The sequence below is a fragment of the Hypanus sabinus genome, chromosome 1, assembly GCF_030144855.1.
Source record: "Hypanus sabinus isolate sHypSab1 chromosome 1, sHypSab1.hap1, whole genome shotgun sequence".
NCBI classification, from domain to species: Eukaryota; Metazoa; Chordata; class Chondrichthyes; order Myliobatiformes; family Dasyatidae; genus Hypanus; species Hypanus sabinus.
In genome coordinates this window covers 110,004,823-110,025,627 of record NC_082706.1, presented here as the reverse complement: position 1 = coordinate 110,025,627, position 20,805 = coordinate 110,004,823, and the positions used below count along the sequence as shown (strand labels likewise).

The 20,805-nt window shown below is 45.8% G+C and overlaps 1 long non-coding RNA gene across 1 annotated transcript in view; it reads right to left on the bottom strand.

The window, feature by feature from the left end:
• The window catches only part of LOC132378230 (uncharacterized), a 32,675-nt gene extending 13,960 nt beyond the window's left edge, over positions 1-18,715 (bottom strand). Inside the window, exons 1-2 of the long non-coding RNA XR_009506939.1 lie at positions 18,598-18,715; positions 2,013-2,080 (exon numbers count right to left, since the gene is read on the bottom strand). This is a non-coding gene — a long non-coding RNA (uncharacterized LOC132378230). The remainder of the gene's footprint in view (positions 1-2,012; positions 2,081-18,597) is intronic.
• Between the last annotated feature and the right edge of the window lie 2,090 nt (positions 18,716-20,805).

Genomic DNA, 20,805 nt, shown 5'->3' with positions numbered 1-20,805 from the left:
TACTATGGACAGAGAAAGTGCACAGTGATACAGAACAGCACCAGAAGTGCTCTCTGAAATCCCTGCACATACAAGGCCCACAAGTATTAAAGCAGGCTTACACTAGTACTAGTTGAAGACTGTATCTAGTATACACTCCCAAGCGGCTGAGAAGTCCATCATCTTCCAGATATATCCTCCTACAATTTGTTTCATTTGTATTTGATCCTACACAACATCCCATCCCCCAAACTGCCATTCCTTCCAATGTCCTCAAACCATGGACCTTTCCTCAGCCTGATTTCCACCCAATATTGCTTACGTGCCTAACTAATATCTCTCATTCCAGCTGCAACTGCCTCTGACTAGCATCTTCTATATTCATTTAAGCAAGCATATGCAGTTTTGATTTAACATCTTATCTGATGGATACCTCTGTATCTCAATACTTCCCTGGAGCATTGAACCTCCACATCATGCTCAAGTTTGAGAAACTGAACTTCCCATCTTTCAGGTCAGAGCTTAAGTTACTACAACTGGATCATGGCTAATGACAGCTGGATTTCATTCTAGCCAATGGAAAGGGTTACAAGGGGAATAGGAACCTGTCCAGTTTAACTGTTACAGCAGGGTTGAGGCAAGTGTCTGAGGAAAGCTGTTCCACAATGACACTAATCTTTTTCCAATAACAGTTCAATTGCCAGGCATCATCAAACACACTAAAAATAAGATGCAATCCCTATTAAAGCCAATACATTCTAAATCCCAGTTTGCTGCCTGTAAACATTGTTTAATGCCCTGGGGATAGGGATTTGCTGAAGGGAGAGTACATTGGGAACATTTTGAATTGTTTCAAAGAATAGGCCTGGGTCGCTGACAACAATTGCTGAGTGCATTCCTTTGCTACAAGATTTCCTAAACATTTTAGTCTGGTGCTGACAAAGTGTTTAATGCATTAGAACTGATTCTATATTTGAGAGAGTGGGATTGAACAGTTTATTGTGCCTTTCTAAAGGCCTGTTCTATGAGCATTGCTGTACAAATAGATCCAATGCAAAGCCCCTATCATGCCATAGTCAGGTGGTGCTCAAGTGATCCTCTCTTTTCTACTGTTGCAAGGTTGTGCAATCCAATCCCGCTCCCAAGACCTGGAGGTATAATCTAGGCTAGTTGCCTAGTGCTGATGGGACACTATATTTTTCTATTGAGAAGCCGATTGAATTCATTATGTTTAGATCCCTAAATTATTAAAATTCCCATGACTCTTTCTCCAAAATAGTCCTACAGATGTTATTTTTGTCAATAAAATATTCAATCCCTTTTCAAACATTACCATTGAACCTGCTTCAGCCACCTTTTCAGACAAACACCTACATTGCTGATCATCACAATTTGTTGTGTTAAAAAAGGCTAGTTACTTTCCTTTTGATCCACCATTGTTGCTGCCCTGACCCACATCTCCTGCATTTCCTAAATATCTGCACTTTCCCCATCATCCCGCTTTGGGAGAAAGAGACACAGAACAGTGATAGAGTTCCTCTTGTCCTAACCTACCACCCCAGGAGCCTTTGCATCCAACACGTCATTCTCCGCAACTTCAGTCATCTCCAAAGGGATCCTACTATCCAACATATTGTTACATAGAACGTAGAACATTGAAATCTACAGCACATTACAGGCCCTTCAGCCCACAGTGTTGTGCTGACCATGTAACCTACTCTAGAAACTGCCTAGAATTACTCTAACCCATAGCCCTCTATTTTCCTAAGCTCCATGTACCTATCTGAATCTCTTAAAAGACCCTATTACATTCACCTCTACTGCCGTTGAAGGCAGTGCATTCTATGCACCCACCACTCTCTGCGTGATAAACCTACCTCTGACATCCCCCTTGTACCTACTTCCAAGTACCTTATTGTGACCTTCCCCCTCTCTGCACTTTCTGCAAGGCTCGCTCCCTCAGTGATTCCCTTGTCCGTTAGCCCCTCCTTACTAACCTCCCTCCCTGTAAGTGGGCAAAGTGTTACACTTACCCATTTACCTCCTCCCTCATTTTCATTCAGGTCCCCAAACAGTCATTCCAGGTGAGGCAACACTTCACCTGCAAATAGACAATAGACAATAGACAATAGGTGCAGAAGTAGACCATTCGGCCCCTCGAGTCTGCACCGCCATTCTGAGATCATGGCTGATCATTCACTATCAATACCCAGTCCCTGCCTTGTCCCCATATCCCTTGATTCCCCTATCCACCAGATATCTATCCAGCTCCTTCTTGAATCTGCTGGGGTTGTCTATTGTGCCCAGTGTTCTTGATGCAGCCTCCTCTACGTGAGACCCATCGTTAATTGGGGCACCACTTCATTGAACACCACCGCTCCATCGGCCAAAGGCAAAAATTCCCAGAGGTCAAACATTTTAATTGCGGTTCCTATTCCCATTCCGACATGTTGCCCAAGGCCTTCTCTTGTGCCACGATGCGGCCAATCTCAGGGTGGTGGGGCAACACCTTATATTCCATTGTCTAGCCTCTAACTTGATGGCATGAATAGTGATTTTTACTTCTGGTAAGAGCATTTTCACTCCCCCTTCCCCTCCCTTTTCTGTCTATTCCTCACTCTGGCATTTTGCCTCTTCTCAGCTGCCTATCATCTCCTCTTGGGTCCTCTCCACCTTCCCTTTCTCCTATGGTCTACTTTCCTCTCTATCACACTCCTTCCTCTCCAGCTCTTTACCTTTCCTACACTCCTGGCTTCACTTTCCTGCTAGCCTCCTTCCCTTCCCCCCATCTTTTTATTCTGGCATCTTCCCCCTTCCCTGGTGTTTCTCCAAACCCCCCCTTCTTTTCCAGTCCTGAAGAAGGGTCTCAGCCTGAAACATCAACTGTTTACTCATTTCCATAGATGCTGCCCGACCTGCTGAGTTCCTCCAGCATTTTGTGTGTGTTGCTTTTTGCTTTCTTTTTGGGTAGTAAGCTTGTTACTTTAACCCCATCACCAAACAAATGGCCTCTACGGCTTAGACCATCGGGGGAGCAACAAGTAATCCAAACATTCCTTCCTTGGAATATTTGCTAAATTAGGATAATTTAATATGTGCAAACCATTGTTATTAGTGGTTTGACCACTCCACATGCAAGAATGCTACAAACAGAAAAAAAACCTTTCCTCTCCCCATCCTCCCCCCTTTTGGAGCAGTAATTAAATCTACATGAGCTTTATTCCCTGTCAACACAGGAATTAATGGTGACTGCTCCCCATGAACTTTTTGCTCATAGGGTGAAATATTGTGAAGCAGTTAACAAGTTTAATGAATAACATCATTCTTCTGCTATGATAGCAAAAGAGATGATGAGGAAAAATTATAGACAAGGTAAAGATTAAAATTCCATTTGTGTATTAAAGTTCCTCTCTGATCGTCTCATTCTCCTGGGTTAATATAATCCTCTTTTTGCACTCCATGTGGCCTCTGAACATATAGGATAACATCTACTAAGGAATGTCCCAACGTTTTTAACCCTTTGTTGCTCAGTCTTAACTACAGAAAACATGGGCTCATTTTAAATTTGAGCTGTGATTTCAAGAGCGATGGAAATTGGAAGAGATATATCAAGGGCTTCTAACTCACTGTCATGTTTCACATGATGTGCAAACCGCCCTCAGATCTGTGACATAAACATTTTGAAAACTGCTCATGTACCTAGAAGATATTGCACACGATACATCAAGTTGGAACAAATGAACAAACAGATCAGGCACCCCAGTCCCCAAGCTTCATGCCTCTGTAACTCCTCTAGATAGACGATATGATGTTGCTGAATACATAATGCAGAAAATCTGAATTGAAGCATATTATAACAATCTGAGGAAAATGAAAACAAAGTTCATTTCACTGAAGAATTGCCATTAATCCTCATCTTACCCTATCACTTGAACAAGGAGAAGAGTTGATTATCATTGCCTTGCATGTGCTTCCACCAACTCAGTACACATAAAATTAATTTGGACTGAATCGCGACCGCGATACTAAAATCAGGAGCAACAAACAATCTGCTGGAAGTACTCAGTTGGTTAAGCAGCATCTGTGGGAAGAAAGGAATTACAAAAATATCCTTTTCTCCCACAGATGCTGCTCGGTCTGCTGAGTACCTCCAGCAGATTGTTTGATAATTTGCACTGAAGCCTGAAAAGTGGGAATGCCATACACTGGGCCCCTGCCCTGAGTGAGTTATCAGGATTGTTACAAAATCACAAATAGGTATGCAATGAGGCCATTGGATTCATCAAATCCATACCATTTCCATGCAAGAGCAATCCAGCTAGTCACATTCCCTCATGTTCATACAAAATACAAAATGCTGGAGGAATTCAGTATGTCAGGCTGCATCTATGGAAAGGAACCAAGAGTCAACATTTTGGGCCGAAACTCTTTATCAGGACAAAACTGCAAATTCTTTCTTTTCAGACACTCATCCAGCTTCTCTTTAATAGCTACTCTCTTTACTACTTCCCCTCACATCCATACCATTCAATGTGTACAAATCCTTTTCTTTATTTTTTTATATTGCTTCTTTGGTCGGTCTTTTCAATCTGTGTCCTCAGGTTTTGATTTGTTTGTCAATGGAAACAGTTTTGCTTAGTTTTCTTCATCTTTGTATTTTATTCAATTTTTCTATCAAATTGCCAAATACCCTTACAAGATGCTGGAGAAACTCAGATCTATGGAAAAAGGTATAGTCGATGTTTTGGGTCGAGACCCTTCATCAGGACTGGAGAAAAAAAAGTTGATGAGTCAGAGTTAGAAGGTGGGGGGAGGGGAGGCAGAAACACAAGGTGATTGGTCAAACCAGGAGGAGGAGGGGTGAAGTAAAGAGCTGGGAAGTTGATTGGTGAAAGAGATACAGGGCTGGAGAAGGGGGAATCTGATAGGAGAGAACAGAAGACCATGGAAGAAAGAAGAGGGGGAGGAACACTAGAGGGAAGTGAAGGGCATGTAAAGAGATGAGGTGAGAGAGGAAAGTGGGAATGGAGAAGTGGGGAGGGTACATTACTGGGAGTTTGAGAAATCAACTTTCATGACATCAGTTTGGAGGCTACCCCTGTCAATGAATTGTGTGGACATATACCTAGATAATTCACTTGCTGCTAGTTCCCTTATAAGAACAGAATACTGTGGTTTACACTGACTTTTTCTCATTAATTCTAAAATTTAATAATGCTCAGAATTAAATTTCATCCGCCACTGATCTACCAATGTTTCCTTGAAGTCCATTGTTATGCTTCTCACAAATCACTATGCCTCCATATTTTTTGTTCTCCTGTACCTAATAAAGTAGGCACTGTGCATATGTTTGTGGTCTTCTGCTGCCGTAGCCTATCCATTTCAAAACTCAATGTGTTGTATGTTGAGAAATGCTTTTCCGCACACCACTGTTGTAACACATGGTTACTTGAATTACTGTTGCCTTCCTGTCGGCTTGAACCAGTCTGGCCATTCTTCTCTAACCTCTCTCATTAACAAGGCCACAGAACTGCCACTCAGTGGATGCTTTTTGTTACTTATATCAATCTCTCTCAACTCTAGAGACTTCGTGTTTTAAAATCCGAGGAGATCAGCAGTTCCAGAGGTACTCAAACCATGCTATTTGCACCCCCCCCCCCCTCACAATTACTCCATCATCAAAATCACTTGGATCACATTTCTTCCCCATTCTGAAGTTTGGTCTGAACAACAACTGAACTTCTTGACCATGCCTGCATGCTTTTATGCATTGAGTTGCTGTCATATGATTAGCTGATTAGATATTTGCATTAATAAGCATATGTACAGATGTATCTAATAAAGTGAACACCAGGTGTATTTTGGAAGTCCATATCTCTCATATTAACTATACTACCATCATTAACTTTAATCAAAATCAACCAAAATAGTTAAGATGGTTTGTTCATCAGTCGGTCTTCAGTGAGACTGTGACATCTCACCTGTGGTGTTACAATGTGAACAGTGATGGGTGGTTAATCCATTTTGGGCTCAAAAGTTCCTTTCACACAGGTCAAAGGTCAAGTAGATTATGATTTGCATTTGCTGGTTCTCTTTATTCAGTTCTCAATATATTCTCTAATTATTATTTTAATTGGAATTAAAACCTATCCCTTTTGAAGAATTTCTTGGGCACCACTCCAGATTCTGTAGATGTTTGGAATGTCCGTACTTTCCTCACTTGCTTCCTTCGGAAAATCACTCTCCATTCTGTGAGAGCAAAGACATGTATCCCATTTCAATGTAGCTGGCCTTTCTTGTATCTCTTCTTATTTATTCCATTCATATCATCTTTCTCTGAGTGTCCAGAAGTATCTTTTTCTTTGGTGAAAACTGATGTTCTTTTTTGCTCTAATTACTGTCATTTTACCGGCATTCCTGGAGTTCTGGCTTTAATTTAATTCCCCTAAGTTTTCATGGGAATGCAATTTCAAGCAGTCTTCAGTCATACCAGTGCCCAAGATGAATGTGGTAACCTGCCTCAAGAAGTATCATAGAACATAGAAATCTACAGCACATTAAAAGCCCTTCAGCCCACAATGTTGTGCTGACCATGTAACCTACTTTAGAAACTGCCTAGAATTTCCCTGCCGCAGAGCCCTCTATTTTTCTAAGCTCCATATACCAATCTAAGAGGCTCTTAAATGACCCTATTGTATCCACTTCCACCACTGCTGCAGGCAGTGCATTCCACGCACCCACCACTCCATGTGAAAAATTTATCCTTGATATCCCCTTGGTACCTATTTCCAAGCACCTTAAAACTATACCCCCACGTGTTAGCCATTTCAGCCCTGTGAAAAAGCCTCTGGCTATCCACACGATCAATGCTCCTCATCATCCTCTACACCTCTATCAGGTCAACTCTCATCCTCCATCGCTCTCATCCACTGTGCTGAAGTGCTTTGAGTGGTTGATCATGAAGCATATCAATTCCTGCCTGAAGAGTGATTTGGATCCATTTCAATTTGCCTACCTTGTCAATAGCAGATGACATTTCATTGGCTCTTCACTCAGCTTGCAACATCTGGTCAATGAAGGAGCATACAACCAAATGCTCTTCATTGATAAGGATGTCCAATCTTTCTACACCTCCATCCCCCATCAAGAAGGCCTCAAAGCCCTCCGCTACTTTTTGGATAACAGACAACACCAATTCCCCAGCACCACCACACTCCTCCGGCTGGTGGAGCTTGATCTAACTCTCAATAACTTCTCCTTTGGTTCTTCCCACTTTCTCCAGATCAAGGGCATAGCCATGGGCACTCACTTGGGCCCCAGCTATGCCTGCCTCTTTCTGGGTTATGTGGAACAGTCGATGCTCCAAATCTATACTGGCATCACTGACCAACTTTTCCTCCGCTACGTCGACGACTACATTGGTGCTGCTTCCTGCACCAATGCTGAGCTCGTCAATTTCATCAACTTTGCGTCTAACTTTCACCCAGCCCTTAAATTCACTTGGTCCATCTCGGACACTTCTCTCCCCTTTCTTGATCTCTTGGTCTCCATCGCTGGAGCCAGACTATCCACTGACATCTTCTACAAACCCACTGACTCCCATAACTATCTTGACTATACCTCTTCCCACCCTGCCAAATGCAAAAATGCCATTCCCTATTCCCAGTTCCTCCGTCTCCGCCGCATCTGCTCCCAGGATGAGGCTTTCCATTCCAGGACTTCTCAAATGTCCTCTTTCTTTCAGGATCATGGTTTCCCTTCTGGCATCATCAAAGATGCCCTCACCTGCATCTCCTCCACTTCTCGAACATCAGCCCTTAACCCATCCTTCCGTCACCACAACAGGGACAGGGCTCCCCTTGTCCTCACCTACCACTGCACCAGCCTCCAGATCCAACATATTATCCTCTGCAGCTTCCGCCACCTTCAACAGGACCCCACCACCAAGCACATCTTTCCCTCCCGACCCCTCTCAGCTTTTCGCAGGGATCGTTCCCTCCGTGACTGTCTGGTCCACACGTCCCTCCCAACAGAACTCCCACCTGGCACTTATCCTTGCAAGCGCAAATGCTACACCTGTCCCCAAACCTCCCCCCTTACTACCATTCCGGGCCCCAGACAGTCCTTCCAGGTGAGGCAACACTTCACCTGCGAGTCTGCTGGAGTTGTCTATTGCATGCGGTGCTCCCGGTGCAGCCTCCTCTACATCGGCGAGACCCGACGCAGATCGGGGGACCGCTTCGTTGAGCACTTACGCTCCGTCCGTCACAACAGACAGGATCTCCCAGTTGCCACCCACTTCAACTCTGCCTCTCATTCTCATCTAGATATGTCCATACATGGCCTCCTCTACTGCCATGATGAGGCCAAACTCAGGTTGGAGGAGCAACACCTCATCTACCGTCTGGGTGGCCTCCAGCCTGGTGGTATGAACATTGAATTCTCCAATTTCTGGTAATTCCCTTCCCCCCCCCCCCCTTCCCCTATCCCAGGTCCCATTCTGCCTTTCTCCCCTTTCAACTTTCTGCTTCTTTATCTCTACAGTTCTTTCATGCTAATCCCCTCCCCCTCCCCCCTTTATCTTTCTTCTGATTGGTTTTTCACCTGGCACCTCTAGGCCCTATCCCCTCCCCTATCTCTATTACTGGGCTTCGGCCTTCTCTTCCCCCCCCCCCCCCCCCATTCCTGATGAAGGGTCTCGGCCCGAAACGTTGGCTACTCTTTTCTCATGGATGCTGCCTGACCTGTTGAGTTCTTCCAGCGTTGTGTATGTATTCTTTGATCCACAGCATCTGCAGTTGTATTTTCGTGTTCTCTTCATTGACTGCAGCTCAGCATTCAATGCTATCATCCCCTCAAAATGAACACTGAGCTCCAAGACCTAGGCCTTCATAACTCCTTGTGCAACCGAACCCTTGACTTTCTCATTTGCAGACTCTAGTCAGTTCAAAACGGCAACAACATCTCCTCCTCCACAATCACCATCATCACCGATGGACCACAAGGCTGTGTGCTTATCCTTCTGCTCTACTTACACTTATAACTGTGTGGCTATGTACAGTTCCAACACTATATTTAGGTTTGCTGATGACACCACTGTTGCTGAATCAAAGGTGGTGATGAATCAGTATATAGGAGGGAGATTGAAAATCTGGTTAAATGGTGCCACAACAACAACCTCTCACTCAATGGCAGCAACCCCAAAGAGCTGATTATTGACTACAGGAGAATGAAGCCAAAGGTCCATGACACAGACCTCAATAGGGAAACGGTGGAGGATAACTTTAAATTCCATAGCATTACCATACCAGAGTATCTATTCTGGGATCAATACTTAACTACCATCACAAAGAAGGCATATCAACGCCTCTACATTTTTACAAGTTTGTACAGATTTTGTAAGTCACCATAAACTTTGACAGACTTCAATAGATGCACAGTGAGGAGTATCCTGACTGGTTTCATCATGGTCTGGTGTGGAAACACCAACGCTCAAGGATAGAAAAGCCTCCAAAAAGTAATGGATGCAGCCCAGTCCATCACAAATAAACTCCTCTTCACCATTGAGCACATTCACAAGGAGCATTGTCACAAGAAAGCAGCATCAACAAGAAATCCCATCATCTAGGCACTCCTCTCTTCTCACTGCTAGCATAGGGAGGGAGGTGCATGAGCCTTAGTCCCACACCACTAGTTTCAGGAATAGATATTCTTCAACATCTGCTCTGGATAACTTCACTCACCTCAACTCTGAACTGATTCCTCAACCTATGAACATACTTTCAAGGACTTTCATATCTCAGTACCTTTTATTTACGTATTAATTTAATAATTTTACATCTGGTGGCACGGTGACATCAGCACCGGACTCCTGAGTGAAGGTTCCCCAGTTCGAATCCAGTCGGGCCGCTCCCAGACACGCTTTCCATCTGTGCCGGATTGAGTGTTGAGCTCGCAACTCGGCCTCATAAAAAAAAACCCACTGTGCTGTGAGAAGGATGTGGGAGACCACTCACAGAATCTTTTCTCCAGGACAACCACCTGAAAAATGTGGCAGAGGCTCTGGCAGAGTATGGCACACACACACAAAAAATCTGCACAGTTTGTCTTCTTTGTGGTGGTTTTTCAGTCTTTGTCATAGTGTCATAGAGTCATAAAACACTACTGCACAAAAATAGGCTCTTCGGACCATCTAGTCTGTGCTGAACCATTGATCTGCATAGTTCCATCGACCTGCACCTGGACCATAGCCCTCCATACACCTCCCATCCTTATACCCATCCAAATTTCTCCTAAGTGTTGAAGTCAAATATGCATCCACTACTTCCGCTAACAGCTCTTACCACACTCTCACCACTCTCTGAATGAAGAAGTTCCTGCTTGTGTTCACCTTAAACATTTCACCTTTCACCCTTAACCCACGACATCAAGTTCTAGTCACCCAACCTCAGTGGAAAGAGCCTGCTTGCATTTACCCCATCTATACCTCTCATAATTATTAAATCTCTGCTCATTCTTCTATGCTCCAGGGAAATAATTCCTAATCTACTCAAGCTTTACCTATAACTCTGGTCCGCAAGTCTTGGCAACATCCTTGTAAATTTTCTCTGCACTCTTTCAGAGGTTCAAAGGTACAATTTAATGTCAGAGAAATGTATGCAATATACATCCCGAAATGCTTTTTTTTCATAGCCATCCATGAAAACAGAGAAATTTCCCAAAGAATGAACAATAATTAAATGTTAGAAACCCAAAGTATCCCCCCAGCCTCTCCTTCCCATGCATAAGCGGCAGCAGGTAACAATTCCCCCTTCCCCCCACCGGCATTAAAAAGCATCGGTGCCCACCACTGAGCACTGAAGTGTGAGCAAAGCAATAGCAAAGACACAGACTTGCAGTTACCCCAGAGACTTTGCATTTCACCTGGTATTCGACATACCACAGGCTCTCTCTCTCTCCCTAATAGGGAGAAGGAGGTGTCTCCATTTTCCCAGCGAGTGGGGAGACATAACAAACAACTTGCTGGTTTACAATGTTAAAACTCCATTACATTGCTTTTTCAATCTCATTGACACCTTTTGTGTGTAGTTTTTAAAATTAATTCTATTGTATTTATCTGTTCTAGTGAATGCCTGCAAGAAAATGAAACTCAAGGTAGTATACGGTGACATATATGTACTATGATAATAATTTTACCTTGAACTTTGAAACCTGTCTGCCCCAACGATCTCCCGTTGTTCAATTGCTGTTTATCCTTTCAAGCTTTGATTCCAATTTACCTGGGCCCGATATGCACAACGTAGTTAGTCCTTCTCTAGTTCACTGTTCAAAATAATTTTCCATGTGTATTCTAACTATTAAGACCATTGGATCCTAGATGTTCCCTGAATGAAATTTGCTATGTTTGGACGTTCATTTGCTACAAACAAAACAGGAACATTATTGGGCCAGAGACACTGATTGTCTCCACTGTTCTGATGAACTCATTCCCCACTCTGTTTTTGTGTTGTTGTTATTACAGTGTATGGTTGAGTAGTTAAGTTTGTGGCGACCCACTTCCCAGTGCACTCGAACCGGCTCACAAAGCGGTGCGTGCCGGCATTGAGGCCGGTCACAAAGAGGGCGCCAAGCCTGCTTCACCAGCAAGGGGAAAAGCCTGCGCGCGGGACAGGACTGTTAATACGCGCCCCCTACAGCATTCCCACCCGGGGAGGGCGGGAACAGGAAGGCTTTAAAGCGAGGCGGCGAATAAACCTCTTTGCAACTGCAGCTCACTGACTCCGTGTCGTTATAGCAGTGCTGCATGTAGCACACCGTTACAACTGGTGACCCCGACGGCCCAAACGATACTTGGACCGGAGATGAACGATGCCGCATCTGTTCATGCAGTTTTGTTAAAACTGCCAAGCTTCAGGACGCTGCGATCTCACCTATGGTTCCAGCAAGCAGAAGCCCAATTCCACGTTCGGCAGATAACCTTGGATGCACACGTTACTACTACGTGGTGAGCTCCCTCGACCAGGAGACAGCCGCCCAGGTTGAGGAGTTCATACAGTCGCCCCCGGAGGATGGCAAATACACAGAATTCAAAGCCTTGCTCATAAGGACTTTCGGACTCTCACGGCGCGAGCGAGCTGCCCGCTTACTGCACCTGGATGATTTGGGAGACAGGCCACCATTGGCTTTGATGAACGAGATGCTGTCCCTGGCCGGAGGTCACAAGCCCTGCCTCATGTTTGAGCAGGCATTCCTGGAGCAGCTGCCCGAGGACATACGCCTGCTGCTGTCCGATGTGGATTTCAGCGACCTCTGGAAGGTGGCGACCCGGGCGGACGTGCTGTGGAAAGCCATGAAGGAGAGTGGGGCATCCGTCGCACAGATCACCAGGCCACGCTCCCAGCAGCAAACCAGACCAGGCCCCGCTGCAGAGCCCGCTAACTCCAGAGGCAGGGGTGAGGAGACCAACGAACAATGGTGCTTCTACCACCCACGGTGGGGCGCAGAAGCGCACCACTGTAGCCCGTCCTGCAAGTTCCCAGGAAACGCCAGGGCCAGCCACCGCTGATGGCTACGGGATAGCCTGTATGTCTGGGACAAGCAGTCGGGATGCTGCTTTTTGGTCGACACCGGAGCCGAGATCAGTGTCTTACCTCTGACGAGTTACGACACTCACAACAGAGAACCGGGTCCCACCCTGAGGGCCGCGAACGGCAGCACAGTAAGGACCTACTGCATCCGTATGGTGGGGCTACAGCTCGGCTCCAGCCGGTTCACGTAGGACTTCACACTGGCCGCCGTAGCCCAAAGACTCCTAGGAGCGGATTTTTTGCGAGCTCACAGCCTACTGGTCGACCTGCCAAGGAAGAGGCTGGTCCATGCCGAGATCTTTCAAACATTCTCCCTGGGTGAAGCCCAGTTGTTGGCCCCACACCTAGACTCCATCACGCTGTCTGACATTGACTTCACCAGAGTCCTGGCGGATTTCCCATCGGTTCTGGCACTGCAGTTCATGCCAGCCATGCCCAGACACAGCGTACAGCACCACATCCCGACCCGGGGACCACCCCTCCATGTCCGTGCTCGAAGGCTTCCCCCAGACAAGCTCTGACTGGCGATGGAGGAGTTCAAGAGGATGGAGGAATTGGGGATCATCCGGTGGTCCGACAGCCCATGGGCCGCCCCCCTGCACAAGGTGCCCAAAGCAACAGGGGGCTGGAGACCACGCGGCGACTACCGCAGGCTGAACGAGGCTACAACACCGGACCGCTACCCTGTGCCGCACATTCAGGACTTTGCAGCAAACCTGCACGGCGCACGGATCTTCTCCAAGGTAGACCTCGTCCGGGGATACCATCAAATCCCGATGCATCTGCATGACGTCCCCAAAATGGCTCTCATCACCCCGTTCGGCCTTTTCGAGTTTCTCCGCATGCCGTTCGGCCTAAAGAATGGTGCACAGATGTTTCAGCGGTTAATGGACGCGGTGGGACGCGACCTGGACTTCGTGTTCATCTATTTGGATGACATCCTCATAGCAAGCAGCAGTCGTCAGGAGCATCTGTCCCACCTCCGTCAACTCTACGCCCGACTGAGTGAATATGGCCTGACAATCAACCCGGCCAAATGTCAGTTCGGGCTGGACACGATCGACTTCCTAGACCACAGGATCACTAAAGACGGGGCAACCCCTATGCCTGCCAAGGTAGACGCGGTCCGCCATTTCCCCCAACCCAACACAATCAAAGGCCTTCAAGAATTCGTGGGTATGGTGAATTTCTACCACCGCTTCCTCCCTTCAGCTGCCTGAATCATGCGACCCCTGTTCACCCTGATGTCGGGTAAGGGCAAGTACATTACCTGGGATGAGGAGTCCGCCGTCACTTTCATTAAAACCAAAGAAGCCTTGGCATACGCCGTGATGCTAGTGCACCCCAGAACGGACATCACTACCGCCCTCACAGTGGATGCATCTAACCTGGCAGTCGGTGAGGTGCTGGAACAACTCATCGAGGGCGTTTTTCAGCAAACACCTATGACCACTTGAGCTCAAATACAGTACTTTCGACTGGGAACTGTTGGTGCTATACCTGGCAATCCGGCATTTCAGGTACTTTTTAGAAGGTAGGCCCTTCACCGCGTTCACGGACCACAAACCTTTTACCTTTGCGTTCACGAAAGCATCCAACCCCTGGTCGTCCTGCCAACAGCGCCATCTGTCCTACATCTCCGAATACACGACGGATGTCTGGCATGTCTCGGGAAAGGACAATGTTGTGGCGGATGCCCTCTCCCGCCCTAACATTCAGGCCCTGTCCCAGGGGTAGACTATGAAGTGCTGGCGGAGGCGCAGCAGGCAGACGAGGAGATCCCGAGTTACAGAACCGCAGTCTCCGGTTTGCAGCTCCAAGACTTCCCTGTAGGCCCAGGTGAGAGGACCTCCGGCCAACCCCGCCCCGTCGTCCTGGCAGCCTGGCAGCGGCGCGTTTTCAACTCCATTCACAACTTAGCGCACCCCTCCATCAGGACAACCGTCCGGATGGTAGCCAACAGGTTCATTTGGCACAGACTCTGCAAGCAGGTCAGTGAATGGGCCAAAATGTGCATGCACTGCCAAACAGCCAAGGTGCAGTGGCACACTAAAGCCCTGCTGCAGTAGTTCCACCCCACCCGCCGACGTTTTGACCACGTTCATGTGGATATCGTGGGCCCCCTGCCAGTGTCGCGAGGAGCGCAGCACCTCCTGACTATTGTGGACCGGTTCACAAGATGGCCAGAGGCGGTCCCGCTCACCGACACCACCTCCGAATCTTGCGCCCGAGCACTGATCTCGCTTTGGTGTACCGGCCCACATTACCTCCGACAGAGGCGCCCAGTTCACCTCCAGCCTGTGGTCAGCTATGGCCAGCCTCTTGGGGACACAGCTGCCCCACACAACTGCCTACCACTCACAATCGAACAGACTAGTGGAGCGTTTCCACTGTCACCTGAAGTTGGCTCTCATGGCCCGCCTGAAAGGGCCTAACTGGGTGGACGAGCTCCCCTGGGTCTTGCTCGGAATCCGCATGACACCCAAAGAGGATCTGTACACCTCGTCGGCTGAGTTGGTGTACGGCGCACTCCTGGTCGTCTCAGAAGAGTTCATACCAGCCCCAAGGGGGCAAGAGGAAGAACCCGCAGCAGTCCTGGGCAGATTATGCAAGAGGCTCTGTACCTGGCCCCCATACCCTCTTCACAGCATGGGCAGAACCCGACCTGCGTACCCAAAGACCTGCGAAACTAAGTTCATTTTTGTACAACGGGGCGGACATCGGGCACCGCTACAGTGGCCCTACGAGGGGCCGTTTACTGTGATCAGAAACAACGGGTCCACATTCGTGCTGGTCTTTGGGGGGAAAGAGGAGGTTTTCATGGTGGACTGACTCAAACTGGCCATGTGAACTTGGCGCAGCCGGTCGAGATTCAGGCACCACGGTGCAGAGGCCGACCTCCCAAGCAGAGTCCGACCCAGACTGAGGACATTGGGGGGTGTATCGCTGGTTCTTGGGGGGGGTTATGTGGCGACCCACTTCCCAGCGCACTCGAACCGGCTCACAAAGTGGCGCGCACTGGCATTGAGGCCGGTCCCAAAGAGGGCGCCAAGCCTGCTTCACCAGCGAGGGGAAAAGCCCATGCGCGGGATGGGACTGTGAATATGCCCGGGGAGGGCTGGAACAGGAAGGCTTTAAAGCGAGGCTGTGAAGTTTGAATAAACCTCTTTGCAACTGCAGCTCACCAACTAAGTGTCGTTATTTCAGTGCTGCGTGTAGCACACCACTACAAGTTGTCATTTGTTACGATGTAAATCTTACTACAAAGTCTACCAAGAAACTCTTGGGCATTTGAGTCACAATTAGCTCACTTCTATTTGTTTAGGCATTCAAGCCAGTCTCTTTAATGCTCTCATTTTTCCTATGACACTGCTACTTAATATTATAACCAAGTCCCTGATATGTGGCTAAAGTTGATGTGTTAAGGTCCGTGAATACTAGCAGGCAATTGGATCATGTTGCTTTTTAGTTAATGCTTGTACACATGAAAGTAACTAGTGAAGTCTTGACCCAGATATTAACTGTATCAGACCGCATATCCCAACTTCAGTTAGTTCAGACCAAATAATGAAACTAAGACTTCATTTTTGTGACTAATCTCTGATAAGTTAGTGCTTCAAATCTCTATAAAAATTGTGAGCTGCTAATATTTGAAAAGCCCTTTTTATATTCTCCCAATTTATTGTTGCAAGAAAGAATCGATGAAGGCCAAATGTTTCCTTCCTATGTGGGTTTAACTGCATTTGAAATAGATCCAATGTAATGCAAAAAGTCTCAACTTGTACACTTCTCTTGCTTTTTATATGCTGAGATAAATTTCATTTCTTCCTGTCTGTTTTTCATAGCCTGCTCAAAATGTGTTGTAGCATTTAATTCCTCTGTTTCAATTCTTTAGGCAGGTCACCTGCCTGGAAATTTAACAGTTCAGGCATTGGGATTTGTTCCAATCACTGTGACCCAAGTTGATTCACAGATTTTGTTGCCTTTTGTTTCCTGTTCACATATTATCTCATTTTGGAACATGTGGAGTCTAAATTTCATCAAACTTTGCTTCTGACACCAAGACTCAGACACTGATAATTAGCTGGTGATTCAAATTAGCTAGAGTACTTTGTAAAACAAAATAGCCTACAGTAAGAGATAGAACATAAGAAAACAGGACATGAGTAGGCCATTTGGCCTCTCAAATCTGCCTTGTCAATCAATATGATCATAGCTGAACTGCCTCAGTACACTTCTCCTTTTCTGTGCTCGTATTCACTATTCTTTACAAAATGTATCTATTTCCTCTTCCTCACAAAATTCTAGAGCAGAAAAGCTGAAAGTCTGATAGTGCATATCTCCAGGATCAAGGACAGCTTCTATCCTGCTATTATAAGATTACTGAATGGTCCCTTGTTTAATAAGCTGGAATCTTGAACTCCCATCAGGCTCATAACTTGCCCCCGTCACAGAACTGTTCCCAAAACCTATGAACTCACTTTTAAGGACTCTTCATTTCGTGTTTTTAATATTTATAAATCTATCTATCTATCTATTTATGTATATATGTATTTATTTATTTGTTTATTTATTATTTCATGTTTTGTCTTCTCTATCTCTTTGTATTTGCAGTTGTTTGCACGTTGGTTGTCCATTCTGTCAGGTGCAGTCTTTCATTGATTCTATTTGTGTTTCTTGTATTTGCTGTGACTCCCCACAAGAAAGTGAGTCTCAGCATTGTATACGGTGACATATATGTTCTTTGATCATAAACTTACTTCAAACTTTCAACAGTCACAGTCTTTTTCAAAGAAGAGATTAAAGATCAGCCTCATTTTGCACATGTAAGACTTACAGTGAAATGTGTCATTTGTGTCAACGACCAACGCAGTCCAAGAAGGTGCTGGGTAATCCCCCAGGGGTCACCATACTTTTGGCATCAATACTGCATACTGACTACTTACTAACCCTAACCTGTACATCTTTGGAATTTGGAAAGAAGCTGAAACACATGGAGGAAATTCCTGCAGTCACATGGTATAGGGAATGAGCCACCAGAAAAAGCTATAGTGCAAGGTACAATTATAATGTTTAAAAATCTTTAGACAAGTTTGTGAATAGAAAAAGGCTTGGATAGATATTTGCAAAATGCAAACAAATAGGATTAGTTCAGATAGACATCATGGCCAGGATGAACATGTTGGGTCAAAGAGCTTGTTTCCTGTGTGATACCCCAAGCTGAGTATGTTGTTATTTGTTATCCAAAGGGGTTGTCTATTGATGGTTCCTTAGATGGCTATAGAGGCCGATCCAGGATTCAATGAGATATTAGGGTGGATTCCCTTAATACAGAATGCTTGTTTGTGACTTCATTTAATGTCCGCATCCACCACCCTGTCTTTAACAGATCAGGATCAGGGTCCACTTGGCATGGATTGCAAGAGAGCTGGGGACCCTTCAGTGCTGCAGCCTTCCTCTGACTTCTCTGCAGTTGTGATACGTCATCAGCTCCACCTTTGAGGTCTTGTTTAGATCTCTCTTTGTTTGGAACCCTCCTCCACCCCAATCACCTTACCATCATGGGTGACGCTACCAGGAGCTAAGCACCTGAACGTTAAATGCCAAAAAGCATCACTCTCAGGATCTCAAGAAATCACAAACCATGACAAGGCGATGATCCTTGGAGATATTTGTTTCCTCTATGGCTCTATGAACCTTTTGACTCCTCCATCTGAACTTCTGGGATCATCTTTTAACTTCAAGACATGGTAACAAGGTTGCAGTACAATCTACACCAGAATATTAGTAGCAACAAATTCTACACTCTTAAAAAGGTGTACTATTGCTATACAAGACATTTTATATAACAATAGTGCCCTGTTAAAAGAATCACCTCCTGTAATAATGATCAGAGAGAATCTGTATTTACTTACAAGTACCTTTATCGTTCCAACAAAAGAATGTGAACTTGCACAACCAATACCTGTCTGCACAGCTCCTAAGCTTTCCTGACCTTCCATGAACAGTCAATAAACAGAAAATATAATACCAGTTAAAAAGAAATTTCTACTGCTGGTCTTGTGTTCTTTATAGTCCCATTTCGAATCTGCACATCCTTGGGGCACCTCACATCTGCAATAGTTGGTCTCCCACAGAGTTACCGCTGCCTGCACACTTGAAGAGTCTGTTTTATATTCATTTCTTACCAATTCAAATATTGCATTCCACTGTCATTGGTTGTAGGTCATGTGTCTGAACTTTAACACCTTTTTATTGGCTCTGCTCCAGGCAAGCATCCACTTATTGCCGTCTTTCCAGCAAGGGACAATCAGTAATTTATGGCTCTTTGCTCTCAATCAACAACCAGCTCGAATCACGCAAAACAGTTTCAGACTTCAACAGTCAAAAGCCTGCAAGTTATATCCAACCTAAGAACATCTCATAAATAACTTATTAGTTGGAAATGATCCCTAGTTCAGCAGATTACCTGATATGTCATTGTCTCGACTTTAAATCACCGATCAAGCCAAGCAACTTCAGCTCAAAATGGAGAACTTCATAAAATGGCAGCCTCCATCTCCTCTCTCATGGCAAGAACAAAGGCAATTGGCCCGTCTGCTTCCACTGTCCTCAATTCATTCAAATTCACTGTAGACTGTACAGTTTAGCTTTTTCTGGCCAACAGCACAATAGATAATGGCTTTGGTTCATCAAGGCTATAGTGAGGCAAGGCGTAGGCTGTAGGTAGATTTTTTCAATACTGATTCTTTCTTTCTTTTTGATTGCACATTTAGAGAAGTGGGGATGCTGGGAAGGATAGTGGAATGCTCCTCTTGTGAGATGTGGGAAGGCAGGGAGACCTTCAGTATCCCTGATGACTACACCTGCAAGAATTGCATCCAGTTGAAGCTTCTAACAAATTCTGTTAATGAGCTGAAGCTGAACTGAATGGACTCTGGATCATTTGAGAGTCTGAGAGATTGATAGACAGGACATACAGGGAGGTAGTTACACTCAAGGTGCAGGACACAGGTAAGTGGGTGACCGTATGGAGTGGGATAGGGGATAGGCAGCCAGTGCAGAGTACCCCTGTGATTATTCCCCTCAACAACAGGTTTTGGATGCTTTGGATACTGTTGGGAGGGTGGGGGAATGACCTAGCAGAGGAAAGCCACAGTGGTCAGGTCTCAGGCAGTGACTTTGGCTCTGTGGCTCAGAAGGGAAGTGGGGAGAAGAGGCAAGTTGTAGTGATAGAGTATTTTTTGGTTAAGGGACCAGAAAGGAAGTTCTGTGGATGAGAACATGATTCCTGAATGCTGGCTTCTAGGAGCTAGGGTCTGGGATATCATGGATTGAGTCCGCAAAATGCTGGAGGAACTCTGTAGGCCAGGCAGCATCTATGGAAAAGAGTAAACAGTCAGCATTTCGGGCCTCAAGCATCTTTGGATCTTCAGCATCAACAGATTTTCTCATGTTTAAGAACCCGCAGCATTATTAAGTGGGAATGTGAACAGCCAGAGGATGTCGTTACATGTCAATACCAGCAACATGGACTGGAGAGCTGACGAGATCCTGCAAAGGGAATTCAGGGAGTTAGATGCTGAGTTAAAGGACACGACCTCCAGTAATGTGATCTCAGGATTGTTACTCATGCCACATGCTAGTAAGGTTGTAAATAGGAAGATCATATAGTTTAACTCATGGCTAAGGAGATGGTGCAGGAGGCATATGGCTCTCCTTCAAGAAAGTTGGGATCTGCAAAGAAGGGATGGTTTGCACCTGAACTGGAAGTAGATTACCAGCCTAGTGGGAAGGTTTGCTAGGGCTGCACAGCGGGGTTTAAACTAGAGTTGCAGGGGGATGGGAACCAGAGTGCCAGGACAGATAGTGGAGAGGTTGTGGAGACAGATGTTGTTAAGCCTACATACAAAGTCAGGAGCTGAAAGGTGGAGCATGGTGGTACTAATGTTCTGACTTGTGACTTGATTCCTAGAATGTAGAAAATTGAGGGGAGGTTTGATAGAGGTATATAAAATTATGAGGGTTGTAGACAGGATAATTTCAAGCAGGTTTTTTTCACTAACGTCGAGTGAGATTAGAACCTGAGGTCATGGATTAAGGATGAAAGGTGGAATGCTTAAGGCGAATGTGAGGGGGAGCTTCTTCACTCAGAGGGTGGTGAAAGTGTGGAGTGAACCGCCAGAGCAAGTGGTGCATGCGATTTCAATTTCAACGCCTAAGAGAAGTTTGGATAGCT